This window comes from Rhodamnia argentea, chromosome 9 (assembly GCF_020921035.1).
Source record: "Rhodamnia argentea isolate NSW1041297 chromosome 9, ASM2092103v1, whole genome shotgun sequence".
Taxonomy (NCBI): Eukaryota; Viridiplantae; Streptophyta; class Magnoliopsida; order Myrtales; family Myrtaceae; genus Rhodamnia; species Rhodamnia argentea.
The window spans coordinates 25,090,581-25,108,460 of NC_063158.1; the positions used below are offsets into that span (position 1 = coordinate 25,090,581).

The 17,880-nt window shown below is 39.6% G+C and overlaps 1 protein-coding gene and 1 long non-coding RNA gene across 2 annotated transcripts in view; one reads left to right on the plus strand and one right to left on the minus strand.

Moving 5' to 3' along the window:
- The window catches only part of LOC115742936 (F-box protein At3g07870-like), an 84,529-nt gene that overhangs the window by 44,342 nt on the left and 22,307 nt on the right, over window positions 1–17,880 (minus strand). The gene's annotated exons all lie outside the window — the stretch shown is intronic.
- Window positions 10,304–14,663, plus strand: LOC125316511. The gene is made up of 2 exons (XR_007199650.1): window positions 10,304–10,361; window positions 14,385–14,663. It is a non-coding gene; the product is annotated as an uncharacterized LOC125316511 (long non-coding RNA).

Below are 17,880 nucleotides of genomic sequence, written 5' to 3' on the forward strand. Positions count from 1 at the left end.
TTTAGTTGACATTGTAACAGCATTCATTACTTTGAAGAGGATTTTAGAAAAAATAACTCCTGCCCCATAATTCTTCGAGAACGCGAACCGGCCCAAAGATGATTATGTGATCTTGGGTGCACTTAGGCCCTACCATTTTGTGAAGAAAATTATGTGATCTTGCCCGCAGATAAATTAAGTGATATATCTTTCAGCTAAATTTTATCTTGAGCTTTCAATTTCACAAATATGCATTTATTTAATTTTTTTACCCTTTGGACAATAACACGTATATATACAAACATGTATGTATACATATACACACACTGAAGCCCAATCAATATGGAATTGGAATTGGGCTTGACCTTAGCATTAGAACCGATCCTACCAACAACACTGCAACCTTTCAATTTAGCCAACTACCTAGTGAAAATACCTACCCTGCCGGCTGCGGCGGAGATGAACACATTCCTCCTTGGCTTCAAATCTCCAAGCACCACTATTCCCACACATGCTACAAACTCGGGAACCCTTGCATTGAACACACCAAAATTGTCAATCCTACATTGATCTTACGTTATCGTGTATTTCTTTTGTGTAACAGTATTCGTTGAAGGCGAAATATATTGAATACTTGCATTAACAAGAGAGGGAGTAGTTGAACTTTGATTAGAGATTGGGACTTCGGGTCATGAATTCATTAACAAGTACCATTCTCAGATATTTGTCATAGGATTTTAAGAACAAATGTCACTGTTAGAGATTTGTTGTAGATTTATTTCACGTGAAAGTTGCTTCATACAAGATCGAATTGTTATAGAGGGTACAATTTTAGTTTTTTTTTAATCTATTTTGGATGTTTTAAAGAGTTTTGACTTAATGGGCTGGAAGCGGGGCTCGTTAGGCCATGGCTTGGTCTATTTCCTAACCCTTTCTAGTGGGCCTGGTGTCAATCGGTGTCAACCTCACTTGCAATAGTCCATGATTAGCTCCCAACTGTCATCCTGACAGTTGGGAACGTATCTATAATTAGTTTTTTAGGATTTGTTTATTGACATGCTCTTTGACTTACTAGAAAAAGCTTGTCCTTATAAATGTGTGAGTTGGCTTTGCAAATTCATAGGTTTCCCAACACTAGGGGTGTCAACGGGCCAGATCTCGGCCCGGCCCGAAACTAAATAGTACCTACCTCGACCCGGCCCGGCCCAAATTACATATGCCCCAACTTTTCGGGCTGGGACGGCTCAGGTCAGATTCTGTTTTCTTTTTTTTTTTGAATTAAAATCACTTGACAAAGTCGTTGAATGAAACAATATAAAAAATAAAAAATGAAAATAAATTAAATTAAAAATAAAACGTGGGTGCCAAAAAAGAGCCAGCACCGGCTGGCCCAATTAGGCCTGATGAACAGTACCAAGACCGGCCCAAAAAGCCCGAAAATTAGGTGAATTTTCTAACCGGACCAAGCCTGATTGGGCCAGCGCGAGTTTTTTTGACACCCCTGCCCAACAACGTCAAAATTGGACTCGACTCTTTAAAGATTTCAGACTCAATCTTCCTTTCCTTCACTTCCAAGCATTCTCCAGAGTCGCACCTCGCCCCTGCCCTCGCATCGAATCCGGTCATCCTTCTTCTCTTCCCTTCTTCCAGGTCTCTAACGTCCGAGAAAGCTATAACAGTTGTGTTGGTAATCGGTGTTTCCTTTTTTGCAAGCCATGGACGCTCGTGTAAAGCAAGAGGCCGTTGTGTTCGTGTCCTTTGTGGAACTCAGCGGTACGATAGCAGACCATGTTCGAGACGGGGAAGCTGGGCGTCGTTATCCTCGAGGGTCCCCCATCAGGGCAATTGCTGCTGCCGCCTCTTGCTGTCGCCTCTGCTAAGTCAGAAGTTCTGAGAGGCTGGGGATTACAAGGGCTGCCCTGGTGGCGTTTGGTTTAGGTTATTGTTGGTGGGGAGGGTACATTGCATTGTTGCTTCTGTTTCGTCCTCGTTTTAGTTTATTGAAATGCATGATTGGAAATATTTTGAGATATTGCTCCCTTTTTCAAAAGCATATCGCTTGCCAGTTCCAGGTTAGAGCATCGGTGTCTTGTTTGTGGTGTGGCCTTTCTTTGAGTTCCGAGTGTTGTGTCACCTGTACATATTCTTATGTCTGTTGGATGATCCAGGGGGCATTGATCATGTCCCGGTTCATCCAAGTTTCTACACTCCAATGCAACCAGTCATGAGTGGGCTCTTGGAGGCAAACTTGCCTATCTTTCGAACTTTGATCTTCTCTGTATCTCGAAGTTACATGTCTTTAAGCTTATCCAAGCACCTTGTGCATCTTTTGCAAAACTTTTGGATAACGCGTTGGATGAGGTACGCATAGTTCCTATATCTGTTTTCAATCATGTAGTTGCTATTTGTTGTCTTTACGTCCTCTGTCCTGATTCATGTTTCTAACGGGTTACCATATGTTGAAATAGAAAGGCTATACAACTAGAAAGATGGGAATAGAATGTTGCTCATGTAAGGTGTTTTGCTTTGTTGGTTTCTCTCTATTTTATTGCATCCTCCTTTTCCCTTCTGAAATATATGCTTTTGCTCGCATCATATTTTAAGCTTGGTCATGCACCTTCAGGCGAGTTGTACCCAATTGTTGATGGTATTTGGGAAGTATGGTGGCAAATTGGCAATCAGTTGTAACATCTACAATCGTAAACCAACTACTGCAATGTCAAAACTTTTTAAAAAATGAAAAATGTGGCATCAGAAACGGTGGACTTTTACTTTATCATATTAGATTGCTAATCTTGACTAAGTGGATAGAGCCTGAACTATTTGTAATATATCGAATGAGAAGCAATCAGAATAGCATGTAAACAGCTCTGCTCGTCAATGCTACGCAGAAACTTTTATGTCCATCGATATGGGGAGGTTAAGCAACTATCTATAATCATAGGATGCTGGGGAAGTGGTGAGTTGGACAACAACGTGGTTGCTAAAATTGTGGTTCAAACGGGAATGACTCTGGAGATGGAAGTGACATCATGGATTTATTCAGTTTCACACAGTTGCTGCTGGAGCTGCTTTCTTTAGAAGCGACTGGGTTTCTTTTTCCACGTTCTTTTCTTTCCTTCTCTGCTGTTTTGAACCAGGATGACGGCTTTGTTACCACTGAAGTGCATAGTGCATAATATAAATGACTAATGTACAATCTATATCGTAGATCTCAAATTCTTCATTTTGTTGCTTACCTTTTTAACTCTTTGTCTAAGAGTCGATTGTGTGACCCTTCTCAAATGTTGACTTTCTATCGTCCTTTGATTGCAGAAAATGGCGGGTGGCATGGATCCAGATAAAATGCGGAAAGCGCATGTCTCTGGGTATTCTGCTAAAAGCAAACTGGCAAGTACAATTGGAAAATCTAAAAACCTTTCTGAAGGGAATTCTTGTAGTGTTTTCAAGTTATATGCTCGATAGCATGGTGTTCTTTCTTTTCCATCTGCAGATGGCAAGGGTTTTAAAACGAGTACATTGAGGCTAGGGGCAGATTTGATAGGGTAAGTGGTGGTTGATGCTGTACTTTGTCGTGTGACTGAAATTAGTCGTTTCACTCTCATCTGCAAGTGACGAGTTTTTATTCTTACTTTGGTTCAATTGAATGCGTGCTTGGCTTTAACTGGACATCTAATTGAAATGCGAAACAAACCAAACAAGAAAAGCGAACCTCCGCCGCCGTCGCCGCCGCCGCCGTCTTCTCACCTTGCCCCCCCATTAACGGCCCAATTGAGGATCTCATGCTTTGGATTCGCAAACCAAAACAAAAACAAGAAAAAAACGGATGGACGAAACGCAGCGGCACAAGCGGTGAGAGAGTCGAGGATGGATGGGACTCGCTCGCGCCACTCGATCTTGAGCTCTTTTCTACATGGCCTTTGTCCACGGAAAGCTTGTTGCTGAATTGAAAGTGGGAGAAAGAAAAAGATTGTCTCTCGAGCCTTTGCGATTGTGTTGTTTTGTCTTGTTTTGTGGCGTGGAGAATATTAAGAAGGAAAAAATTCACAAAAAATTCTAATAATAATGCCAATTATGACACATTGACCCTAAACTTTTTTGGGCGACACAAAAAAATCTCAAAATTGTATCCGCGCGACATACTTACTCCAAACTTGTACCAGTATGATACTTGTATCCATGTGACACATTTACCTCAGAATTTAAGATAAACATGTGTCACCTACCTACAAATTTGAGGTTATTAGTGTCACATGAAAAAAAAACTTGGGGTAAAGTGTCGCACGGGCACGAGTTTAAGTTTCGGATAAATGTGCTGCAATGGATAAAATTTAGGGTATATGGTGATTTTTTCCTATTAAAAAAACAAGTCCAAGCCTGAAAAGGCTGAAGTGAACAGCTTGTCAAGTGGATGATTTTCTTGTTTCTACAAAATTATGGGACCTAAATTTACTGTTGAACCAAAAGCTCTTTTATGCATTTCATTCGTTCATGCTCCAAATCCATCATAACCCTTAATTGTATAACAATAAAGTTAGACTTGCATATTCAATTTTTAAAATTTTCTTTATTTTTTTCTTTGTAACATACAGTTGAGAAACAATTTGTAGATGGACTTGTTCTTCCTTTCTTTGGATTTGGTACTTTTTGTTATTCTCCCTCTTAACCTCACAAATCTTGGTGGGTCTGAATATCGTCAAAATTTTATTCGTGGATCTTTTAATTGAATCACTGCCATCAAATAAATTTCTTCAATTAGTTGCAACGGGCTGTTCATCGTCAAAATAGTCTTGATGTGTCTCCACTTAGCACATTTTCAAGGAAATCACCGTGATGCCGGGGTTCGATTGTTGTTTTCCTTTTTCACAAGCGAGTACAAGTTGCATAGACTTAATAATAATACCGATAGCTTAGGGCAGGGAAGTTGGGTAGTTCAGTTAAGGTCCTAGAGAACTAGTTGCCCCCATCCTTCATTGGGTGAGGAACGGATGGCGATGGGGACCCAGAGAAGGAAGACAAATTGGCCCGACGTGCACATTCTATCATGATCTTTAGCATAAGAAAGGTCCCCAAACTCTCTCAGCTTTCTGTTAGCTTATTTACTAAGTGTGTTGTTTTGATTAGTTTGCGCAGTGTGAAAAATAAGTACGATTAATCAACGCCAACGACTATTGTCTTATTTATCAAAGAAAAATAGAGGAGGTTCTACAAAATTAATTAGTCGGCTGGATATTCGGGAATCAAAAACTCGTACAACTTTCTGTTGTACTTCGCTTTCCAAGAGTGATTCATCTTTGTGAAATAACCCTGACGAGAAGAAGAAGAAAGAAGATATTATGTAACGATTTTGCTTGTGGGAACCCATTTGGGATTGCGATTTGTCAATGAGCCCATCTGCTTCAGCTTTGCTAGTGTATAAAGGTAAAAGTATTGGATTTGGAGTCATGTATTTGAATTGATAGAACCAAGTGAGGTTTCTTTTTGGTTTTCCTGTTAATTTTTTGGCTTAATTTGAGAGCACATTTTCCTTCTTATCTCTTGAGGCACTTTTTTTACTATGTAAGATCTCTAACCTATGGGAGGCTATGGAACTCTGTACTCCATTTGCGAATAACGCAGGGCGGATTAAAATTTGGACTCTACATCAGTTAGGGAGTATCATGGTGAATTAAAATTCTAGTTAGGCTTTTTTTATTAGGATACTACACGGCTAGAAATACTAAAACTTGTTACGAAAGTGTCATTGAGTATTAAAACTTTCAAAAATGCAATCAAGGCCTGCTAGCATTTGCCATTACTAAACATGAAGCATAAGACTAAATGAACCCTCATGTCCTTACTACCACCATTTAACTCGGCACAAGGAAAAATCCAGTCCAATCTTATAAAATTCAAAAAGCCGCAATCCCATATTATAATGGCTAGAGCTTGGATGGAAGGTCCAACACATTAAAACAACTAGGAAGTATAAGAACACCTCAGCTCTAATACCAATCTTAAAAACCACAGATTCTTCAGATATTATACCTCCCATGGTCTCTGCTCCTCTTCCTTGCCTGTATTTTTAAAATTCAAATGGTGATTGTCACTTGATGCCGATTGAAAAACAAACAAAAGATCCCCAGAGCTTTTCAAGACGAATAAGGAAAATTCACCTACCCTACGCATGTCGATCATCAAAGCTAGATCGAGGCGCAGTTAACGAGCGTCATTACAATGCTCCACCATATCATCTCACCCCACAACCGCCGGCAGTAACAGAACACTACACACCAATGTTCCGATCTTTTACTCCATTCAAGCACAACGCAAGCAAAATAGTTGAGCCATTCAATGGTCACGCTAGATTTGTGCACCACGGTCTCCATTTAACTGAAAACTAAGCATCAGTTCATTCCCTTCCCGTTTGAAGATACAATTGAATGTGACAAAAGCTCTAGGGTTTACATCGTACCTATGCCATTACATGCAGCTGGCTTGAGCACATCATCAGACCATGGACTAATGGCACACCCCGCCGTAAATGGACTTTGTCCCTCACTAAATAGCTCTAAAATCAGAGGGTAAGCAGAATCTCACCATAATTGCATAACAGTGAAGTATATCAAAGTCTACAATCTTCTAAACATGAAGTAGTTAGACACCCGTGTCCGATGCCTAATATCTTGATTTTCCATTGAGAGATTTCATCTTTTCCAGCGGCTTCACCTTGTCCAGCAAATCTTGGATGGTAGCAAAAGCTTCCTACAAAAATGTAGATGAACAGGGAAAAAAGAGATGTTCAGTGACCAAAGCCCCAATTCATGCGCCAACATGTGAAGGCTATGATCTTGGGTCTGTGATTGATATAATGAAGATCCAAAGCATAAGGGTATTAGGGGGTCAACAAAAAAGTGAAAAAACAGAGAGATTATTCATGAAGACATTGAGCATTTTTATAGGAAAAGGGGCACGAAGATAAAAGATTGAAGTGGATATGGTGCAGAGGTATTTTTTACATTGAAGTTACATGATGTGTGTCTACTTCTTGTGGAAGGCACTTGACACTTGAGAAATAACAGCAAAAGGTTGCAAGTGTGGAAATTACAACAGATGAAATCAGAGCACTCAAGAATCCTCCTAACATTTAACAAAGGAAATAACGAGAAACCATATTTCACTGCCAAACTAACGAAAAAGACAATATAAATAAAAAAAAGGGTATTGCTACAACACAAAGGGTCAAGAAGCCAATATACAAGAGGAGGAAGACCATGGTACCAAAGGATCCACGCAGCTTGGTTCAATCATAATAATGACTTCATACAATCAATCGAGTTTATCGAATTTGAGAGGAAAACGGCTAAATGCAAATGCTCTTTTGGAGAAAGAAAATAGAATGCTTTTATCTCTAGACACCCATGTCACAGTTACTTTTGCGATAACTTCGCTCTGGTCATTTATCCCTTTATGGAAATCAAGTGGTTCATAAGCAGTTTAGAATGTGGGATACATAATTACACAAGTATCGGACTGAATCCCCTAAACATCTGACAAAGGATTATTATTAATGAGTAAATTTACTATATTCTTCTTATACATAATTACACAAGTATATGATTGTAATGAAAGACAGAGATGAATGAAAGTGATAATCGAAACTATCTTCTTCTTAGTCGTGCATACAAATCCACAGTATAAAACAAAGTTTACCTTTTAGGTATCTTTAACTTCATCACACACTGTCACATATCGCAGATGTTATAGGCGACATGTCTCGGCGTCCTATCTATTCAAACAAATTACACAATTACTAGTTGAACATCAACTAAGGAGAACAAAAGCAAATTATCGTACCGCAACTTATATGACCACCAATAATGATTGCAGCGAAAACAATGAACAATGCGGCCGATGGGATACTTAGTTGCACTAAGGAAGCGTAGTAAAATCTTGACAAGCTCTTCTCCAACTCAGCTAGCATCTCAAAAACCTTAACTCGTCTTCAATTGTTTGATTTCGTCTATTGAGTCGACCATACTCGGTGGCAATACGGAACTAGCCTGCGCAGCCTCAACCCGCTTAGCCTCGACAGTCTGATGCTCAGCAATAGAGTGGACCAATCTCTCAGCCTCCTGCCATGTTTGCCCACAACCTTCTAAGTAAAATTTCAGCCACCCTCTTGATATTCTTTATCTTGAAGGTGGATATCAGAAATTCTGCAACCAATCCTACAAAAAATACCATCCCAAATACCAAACATATCCAAACAGAATAGTAGCAGGAAATGTGGGCTTGTAGTACAGCATGGCTGTGTTGCAAAGCAATGAATAGATGCCTAAGTGAGTAATATAAATGTACATCACATTGTTTGCTTTATCCTTCATCTCGACTTGTTTCTTTTATAAAAGATCAATTTTGCTTTCAATGGATTCATCCGTGAAACGAAATACGTCTATATCCATCTTCGAATCCTTGAAAGGAAAAGAAATTTTATGTTGGAATCTTAGCAACTGAAACAAATATTGAGAAATTATGTTTAAGAACAAATGTAAACACAAATTGTTTGGTGCATTATGTCGTGGTACAATCGAATCCGACAGTAATACGCATTCGTATCTTTGAGGCATAATGTCAAACCGATCGCAAGCTTTGAGAACACTAAGCTGAATCATGGAATCAAAACAACTCGTGTCTAAAATGGATATGAGATCACGCATATTAGTGCAAGTCATCAATAGCATCTCTTCTCTTTTGATATAAACGATCATCAATACGGTTTGGGTTGTACTTTACTAAAACACAACAAAACAAGCAAGGGAGGAAAACAATTCACCTTTGTCAATTAAAAGAATACGCCGTAACGAATTGTGATTACATGCGTGTAGGCGAGAAACGAGTTGTGGCTATTTCAAACTCAATTGCACAACTATATTCGGTATATCATCTTTAGAATCGAACGCACAATCTCACATACGAGAAGCGCGGTAATCTTAGATTTTGGTAGCTTTCATTTGTCTTGGGTCTCGTTTTACTTCGTTTAGAGTATGTGAGATCGTGCGTTCGATTCTCAAGAAGATATATCGACCGTTGACGATTACTTTGGTAGCGAGGTAATCTCGGATTTTGGTAGCTTTCGTTTGTCTTCGCTTCGATTAGATCTCGATTTACTTCGTTTAGAGTATATGAGATCGTGCGTTCGATCTCGAAGAAGATATATCGACCGTTGACAATTACTTCGGTAGCGAGGTAATCTCGGATTTTGGTAGCTTTCGTTTGTCTTCGCTTCAATTAGGTCTCGTTTTACTTCATTTAGACTCAGCTGTATGTAAGATCATGCGTTAAATTTCGAAGATGATATATTGAATATAGTTGTGTAATTGAGTTTGAAATGGCCACAACTCGTTCCTCAACCATACACACGTAATCACAATTCGTTATGGCATATTCTTGTGATTGACAAAGATGAATCGTTATCTAAGTAAACTCCATTGCCTGTTTTGTTATGTTCTAGTAAAGTACAACCCGAACTACATTGATGATAATCGATCGTATTAAAAGATAAGATGCGTTATCGATGATTTGCACTAATATGCTTGATCTCAAATCCATTTCAGACACGAGTTGTTTTGATTCAATAATTTATTCCATAATTTAGCTCAATGTTTTCAATGCCTACAATCGGTTTGATATTGTGCCTCAAAAACACGAACGCGTATCATTGTCAAATTAAGACATGAGTTGTTATGATTCAATGATTGATTCCATGATTCAGCTCGGTGTTCTCAATGCCTACAATCGGTTTGACATTGTGCCTCAAAGACACAAACGCGTAGACATGTCAAATTCGATTATACCACGACATAATCCACCCAAAAAAATTTGTCTACAATTGTTCTTAGACATGATTTTTCAATATTTATTTCAATTATTGAGATCCGAACATAAAATTTCTTTTCCTTTTAAGGATTCAAAGATAGATATGGACGTATTTCGTCTCACGGCTGAATCCATTGAAAGCAAAATTGTTTTTTGATAGAAGGAACAAGTCAAGATGGAAGATAAAGCAAACAACATGATGTAGGTTTATATTGCTCATTTAGACATCTATTCATTACTTTGCAACACGTACATGCTGTTACTACAAGCCCACATTTCCCGTGACTATTCTATTTGGATATGCTTGGTATTTGAGATGGCATTTCTTGAAGGATTGGTTGCAGAATTTCTGATATTCTTTCCAAGATAAATAATATCAAGAGGGTGGCTGAAACTTTACTTAGAAGGTTGTAGGCAACACGACAGGAGGCTGAAAGATTGGTCCACTCTAAGACACCGAGACATGTCGCCTACAACATCCGTGGTATGTGACAGTGCGCGATTAAGGTAAAGAAATCTAAAAGGTTAACTCTGTTTTATGCTATGGATTTGAATGACCAAGAAGAAGATAATTTTGATTATCACTCTCATACATCTCTATCTTTCATTGAAGCCATATACTTGTGTAATCATGTGTAAGAAAAAGATAGTAAATTTACTCATTGATACCAGTCTTTTGTCAAATGCTTTAGGGATTTAGTCTGATACTTGTGTAATTATGTTTCCCATATCCCGAATTGCTTATGCACCACTTCATTTCCACATAGGAGTAAATGACCCGAGTGAAGTTATCGCAAAAGTAGCTGTGACATGGACGTCTAGAGATAAAAACATTAAATTTTCTTTCTCCAAAAGAGCATTTGCATTTAGCCGTTTTCCTCTCAAAGCCGGTAAACTTGATTTGTTTTTATGAAGTCATTATTATGATTGAACCAAGTTGCTTGGATCTTTTGGGACTGTGATCTTCCTCCTCTTGTATGTTGGCTCCTTGACTCTTTGTGCTGTAGCAACCTCTCTTTTGTACTTTTACTTGGACTAATAATCGTGATAGGGATGCTTTGGTGAAATAGAGACTAGATAGGGCCATTTGCAATCTTGAGTGGAGAGTGTCTTTTCCTAATGCAGAGGTTTATGCCTTACCAGCTTTCAGCTCTGACCATAGTCCACTACTCCTTCACCTAGACCAATCTTTGACTAAGAGAAAGAAAGAGCTTAAGTTTGAGGCTTTCTGGCTTGAAGAGAAAGAATGCAATGAAATAGTCAACAGAAATTGGGTTGGGCAGCTTGCTGATCTGAACAACTTCTCTAGTAAACCAAGGAAGGTCACAGCCGCTTTGCTTGCTTGGAGTAAGAAGTTCTCTAATGCACATCATCAAATTGAAAGGTTGAAAGAAAGGCTTACTGAGATTACGAATAGGGGTACTGGGGATTCTAAGAAGAATGATGCCCAACAGCCTGTCACGCAAATTGAAAAATTATGGAGGCAGGAAGAATTATATTGGGGCATGCGTTATAGAATCAGCTGGCTCAAATGGGGAGACAAGAATACTAAGTATTTTCATGCTACTACTATTCAAAGACGGCACCAGAATAAAATTTCCATGCTGAAAATCAGTGAAGATAATTGGTGCCGCAACCCCAGCACCTTGAAGCAACACATAGCCACATTCTACCAATCTTTGTATGAGTCGGTGGGGGCCAGGAATTTTCGACCAGTTCTTGATCAATGCCCAGACTTAGCACAGGAAGGAATGAATGATGCTTTCCGATTGACTATGGAAGAAGTGAAGTTCGCTACATTCCAATTGGATGCTGGGAAGGCTCGAGGGCCTGATGGATTGAATGGCCAGTTCTATCACCATTTTTGTGGGGAGACCCAGCATGATGTGTTCAAATGGTAAACAGCTTCTTTGAATCAGGTACCTTTGACCCCATTCTAAATAGAACTCACATTGTACTTATCCCAAAAGTTTCTAATCCGGAGGACATAACTCAGTTTCGACCTATAAGCTTGTGCAATTTCAGCTTTAAGATCATTTCCAAGGTTATGGAAAATTGCCTTAAACCTTGGCTTCCTGCACTTATTGCCTTGGAGCAAAGTACCTTTGTTAGTGGCAAGCAAATACAAGATAACATCCTTATAGTTCAGGAAGTTTTACATCAGCTGAGAACCAAAGAGAGAAAGCAAAAATGTCAGGCCATACTTAAATTAGATATGCAGAAAGCTTATGACAGGGTGGAGTGGGATTTTTTGTGTGCTAGAATGCGAAAGATGGGATTTTGGGATAAATGGGTCTCTACGGTCATGCAATGTATATCCACAGTAACTTTCAGTGTCGAAGTCAATGGAGAGCCTCCGGATTATTTTCAACCATCTCGAGGAATCAGGCAAGGAGACCCCCTTTCTCCATTCTTGTTTATAATTATGTGGAATGCCCTATCCTCCCTCCTAAATAATGCCGTCGAGGAAGGTTCTCTAAAAGGAATCAGGTGGAATAGAAACTGCCCGGTACTCTCCCACCTATTATTTGCAGACAATGCAATCTTCTTTATGGAGGGAAGTGTTCTGGAATGTCAGAATTTGGCCAATATTCTGAATCAATATTGCGTCGCATCTCTCAAGCAATCAACCTGAATAAGTCAGGGATATTTTTTAGTAAAGAATGCCCACCCAACCTCAAGAGGAACATGGCACATGAATTGAGCGTTCCTGCTATCGAAAACACCGGTAAATACCTAGGAATTCCTTCAGATTAGGGCCAAACGAAGAAACAGATGTTTGCATGGCAAGAGTTACCATGAAGCTCGAGGGATGGAAAGAGAACTCAATTTCTAAAGCTAGAAAGGAGGTTTTGATTAAAACCATGGTACAAGCCCTTCTGCAGTATGCTATGTCTATTTTCAAAATCTCAATATCTGTCTGCAAAGCCATAGAGCAAAAGATTGCCTCCTTTTGGTGGAAACAAAACACATCTAGGGCAGGAATTCATTGGAAGAGTTGGGAGACACTCAAAACAAGAAAAGATAATGGAGGATTGGGTTTCAAGGATCTTGTTACCTTCAACAAGGACAGGCTGGGTAAACAAGCGCGGAGATTAATACATTTCCCAACAGCTTTGTGGAGTCGTCTTTTAAAAGGCATTTATTACCCAAATGGTGATTTCTCAAATGCACGAAAGGGCTCTGGCCCTTCCTTAGGATGGCAAAGTTCACTGATGGGAAGAGAAGCAATTGGTTCAGATGTCTGCAGGGCGGTAAGTGATGGAAGGAGCATCAAAATCCATGAGGACAAATGGCTTCCAAGAGGAATCATTGGCGGTTCAACAATCAGAGACAAACCCCAAACAGTTGCAGAGCTAATGCATCATGACTCTACTGAGTGGGACGAGCAAAAATTGAACAGTATGTTTGATGAGCATACAGTAAGATAAATTTTAACTATACCAGTTAATTCCTACTCGGGCAAACACAAGAGAGCTTGGCAGGGCAGCGAGACGGGTGACTATTCAGTCAAAAGTGGCTACAACAGAATTTTATCAACATCATCGCAGCCAAACACAGTCAAAGCGTCATCTTCATATCAGAACCTCCGCGCCCTATGCTCTATGATATGGAAATTAAACGTCCTCCCAAAAATATTCTTCTTTTTATGGAGTATGTGCCAAAATGCATTACCCACAAAGGAAAACTTGAACAAAAGGAAGGTGTCACCTGACTCATTATGCCCGGTATGCCAGCACGCCCCGGAGACGTTGGAACATCTCTTCCCTCTGTGTGACTGGATCAAAGGCATATGGTCAGACCTGAGAATTAACATCATGATATAGCCAGTGACTCTAACCAGAATAGATAAATGGTTGTATGAACTAGTGGGAGCTGGTCATACCTCATTACCGCTTGAGCAAATCGCGGGTGTCATGTGGCTGATTTGGAAGGAACGCAACAAGTGGGTCTTTCAAAAAAGTAGACCAGATCCAGCTTCGATTGTAGACGACGCTGTAATCTTGAACAACAATATCAGCCGACAACCCATAAATGAGAAGCTACAGGGCAAAGGAGATGGAGCCGTACCTGATTTGTCGTCCGGCAAGGCCTGTTTGAGAGTGAACGTCGACGCGTCTTGGCTCGCCGGCTCGTCGGAGGGGTCGATCGCCGGAGTTCTTCGAGACGACCGAGGATTAATGATTCGTGGGTATGCGAAGTCAGTCGCGGCCTCCTCTGCACTGCAAACAGAAACCCTTGCCCTAGGAGAAGCCTTGCCGTACTTAATCGCGGAGAAGGAACAAAAGAAGACTTGGAAGTCTTCAAGTGATCTGTTGGAGGTTGAAAATGATATGCAGGCGCGGATATCAACCAATAGCTTATCGATTTTATTAGACCAAAAAAAAAAATATTCTCTGTTTTTTCACTCTTTATTTGCCCACATATACCCTTATGCTTTGGATCATCATCATATCAATCACACACTTAAGATCATAGCCTTCACATATTGGCGCATGTTCGTCACTGAACATCTCTTTTTTCCCAGTTCATCTACATTTTTATAGGAAGCTTTTACTACCATCCAAGATTTGCTGGACGAGGTGGAGCCACTGGAAAAGATGTAATCTCTCAATGGAAAATCCAGATATTAGGCATCGGACACAGGTGTCTAACTACTTCATGTTTAGAAGATTGTAAACTCTGATATACTTCACTGTTCTGAAATTATAGTGAGATTCTGCTTACCCTCTGATTTTAGAGCCATTTAGTGAGGAAAAAGACCATTTACGGCGGGGTGTGCCATGAGTCCATGGTCTGATGATGTGCTCAAGCCAGCTGCATGTCATGGCATAGTGACAACGTAAACCCTAGAGCTTTTTTTCACATTCAACTGAATCTTCAAACGGGAGGGAAATGAACTGATGCTTGGTTTTCAGTTAAACGGAGACCGTGGAGAAAAAATCTAGCGCAACCATCGAATGGTTCAACTATTTTGCTTGCGTTGTGCTTGAATGGAGTAAAACACCGGAACATTCGTGCATAATGTTCTGTTATCGCCGGCGGCTGTAGGGTGAGATGATATGGTGGAGCGTTGTAAAAATGACGCTCGTTAGCTGTGCCACGATCTAACTTTGATGATCGGCATGCGCAGGGTTGGTGAATTTTCCTTCTTTGTTTGCTTTTCACTTGGCATCAAGTGACAATCAGCATTTGAATTTTAAAAATACAAGCAATGAAGAAGAGCAGAGACCATGGGAGGTATCTGTGGTTTTTAAGATTGGTATTAGAACCGTGGTGTTCTTCGTACTTTCTAGTTGTTTAAATGTGCTGGACCTTCCGTCCAAGGTCTAGGTTGTGAGCTTTTCGAATTTTGTAAGGTTGGACTGGATTTTTCCTTGTGCTGAGTTAAATGGTGGAAGTAAGGACATGGAGATTCATTTAGTCTTATGCTTCATGTTTAATAACAGAAAATGGCACGTGAAAAATGAAATAATGTTAAAATTCACATCTACATACTAACCAAATTTGATGGAGTTAAGAGAAGGACTTAATTGCACAAGTTTGTCAATTTTTATGACTTGATCGCACTTTTGAAAGTTTTAATACTCAATGACACTTCTGTAACAAGTTTTAATACTTCTAGTGGCAAAAGTGCCTCTAGATATTGAAAGAAATTAAACCGAAAAATTAATAGGAAAACCAAAAAACTCACTTGATTCTATCAACTCAAATACATGACGCCAAATCCCATACTTTTACCTTTCCACACTAGCAAAGCTGAAGCAGATGAGCTCATTGACAAATCGCAACCCCAAATGGGTTCCCATAAGCAAAATAGTAAAATAAAATCTTCTCCTTTCTTTTTCTTCTTCTCATCGGGGTTGTTTCACAAAGATTTGCCATGATAAGGAAGAATGGTGGATGAAACACACTTGGAAAGCGTGGTACAACGGAAAGTTGTACGAGTTTTTGAGTCCCAAATATCCAGCCGATGAATTAATTCTTTATGACGTCCTCTATTTTTTTTTTATAAATAAGATAGCAGTTGTTGGTGTTGATTAATCATACTTATTTTTCACACTACCCAAACTAATCAAAACAACACACTTAGCAAATAAGCGGATAAGTGCACTAGAAGTGTTATAACTTATGTGCGGCGTTCATTTAAGGGCCATAACTTTTTTTTTTTTTGCTTACTTGAGTACCGCAATTTTGAAAAACGATCGAGTTAAGTGTCATCGCGGATTTGCCCCGCCGGAAATCCTACGTGGAAGCTGAAAAATGTGACGTGGCATCGCTAGAGCAACTTTTTGAATTTTTTAATGTACACGTGGATTTTATTTTATTTTGAATTTTTTTTCTTTTTTTTCTTTTTTTATTTCTTTTCCCCTCTTGGCCGGCAAAGGTCACTGTGAGGGCCCTCGCTGGCCATGGTCGGCTATCCCAAGGGCGAGGGTGGCCTCATCCTCAGCCGAGAGGGAGGGAGGGTGCCTGAGTACAAATCTAGGCATTCAGGGGCGGAAGTTTCTTGTGTTTTCACTGCTGCTTTTAGTACTTCATCTTCGTAGTCATCACCATCACCAAGCGACCCAGATATGTGTGGGCTTCATCGTGGTCGTCATCATCATCACCATCGCGACCTAGATCTACGAGGGGCTTCGCACCCTCTTCTGCAGCCGCCAGTTCCATGGCGGCTGTCGCCAAGGGCCGTCAAGGCCCCCCTGCCGAGGGCGAGGTGGCCGTGGTCGGCGAGGGCCCTCACGATGACCCTCTCCGACCATGGGGGAAATTCAAGTTTTTTTTTTCCAAAAAATATTAAATAATAAAAATAAAAATATACTAGAATAAATAAAAATAAAAAATTCCATAAAATATTAAAATATATATAAAAAATTCATGTGTCACTAAAAAATAAATAAAATAATAATAAAAAGTCCACCTTTGACGATTTGCTAGAAATGGTATGCAAGTGGACGATTTTACTCCGATGAGGCATTTAGGCGAACGAAAAAAAGTTGTGCCATTCAAATGAACTCCGTATATAAGTTATGGCACTCTCGGTGTACTTATCCCGCAAATAAGCTAACAGAAAGCTGAGAGAGATTGGGATTTTTTTATGCTAAAGATCATGATAGAATGTGCACGTGGGGGCAATTTGTCTTCCTTCTCTGGCTTCCCATCGCCATCCGTTCCTCACCCAATGAAGGATGGGGGCAACTAGTTCTCTGGGACCTTAACTAAACTAACAAACTCCCCTGCTCTAAGCTATCGGTATTATTATTAAGTCTATGCAACTTGGACTTGCTTGTGAAAGAGCTGAAAAGGAACAATCGAACCCCGGCATCACGGTGATTTCCTTGAAAATGTGCTAAGTGGAGACACATCAAGACTATTTTGACGATGAACAGCCCATTGCAACTAATTGAAGAAATTTATTTGATTGCGGCGATTCAGTTAAAAGATCCACGAATAAAACTTTGAAGATATTCAGGCTCATCAAGATTTGTGAGGTTAAGAGGGAGGATAACCAAAAGTACCAAATCCAAAGAAAGGAAGAACAAGGCCATTTACAAATTGTTTGTCGACTCTATGTTACATAGAAAAAAATAAAGAAAATTTTAAAAATTGAGTGTGCAGGTCTGACTTTATTGATATACAATTAAGGGTTATGATGGATTTGGAGCATGAACGAACGAAATGCATAAAAGAGTTTTTGGTTCAACAGTAAATTTAGGTTCCATGATTTTGTAAAAACAAGAAAATCAACCACTTGACAAACTGTTCACTTCAGCTTTTTCAGGCTTGGACTTGTTTTCTTAATAGGAAAAAAATCACCATATACCCTAAATTTTATCCACTGTGGCACATTTATCTGAAACTTTTTCTGTGACATCAAAAACCCCAAATTCATGTATGTACGACACTTTACCCTAAGTTATTTTCGTGTGACACTAATAACCTCATATTTGTAGGCATGTGACACGTTTACCCTAAATTCTGAGGTTAATGTGTCACATTTTGATGTAAATGTGTCACATGAATACAAGTCTCATACCGATA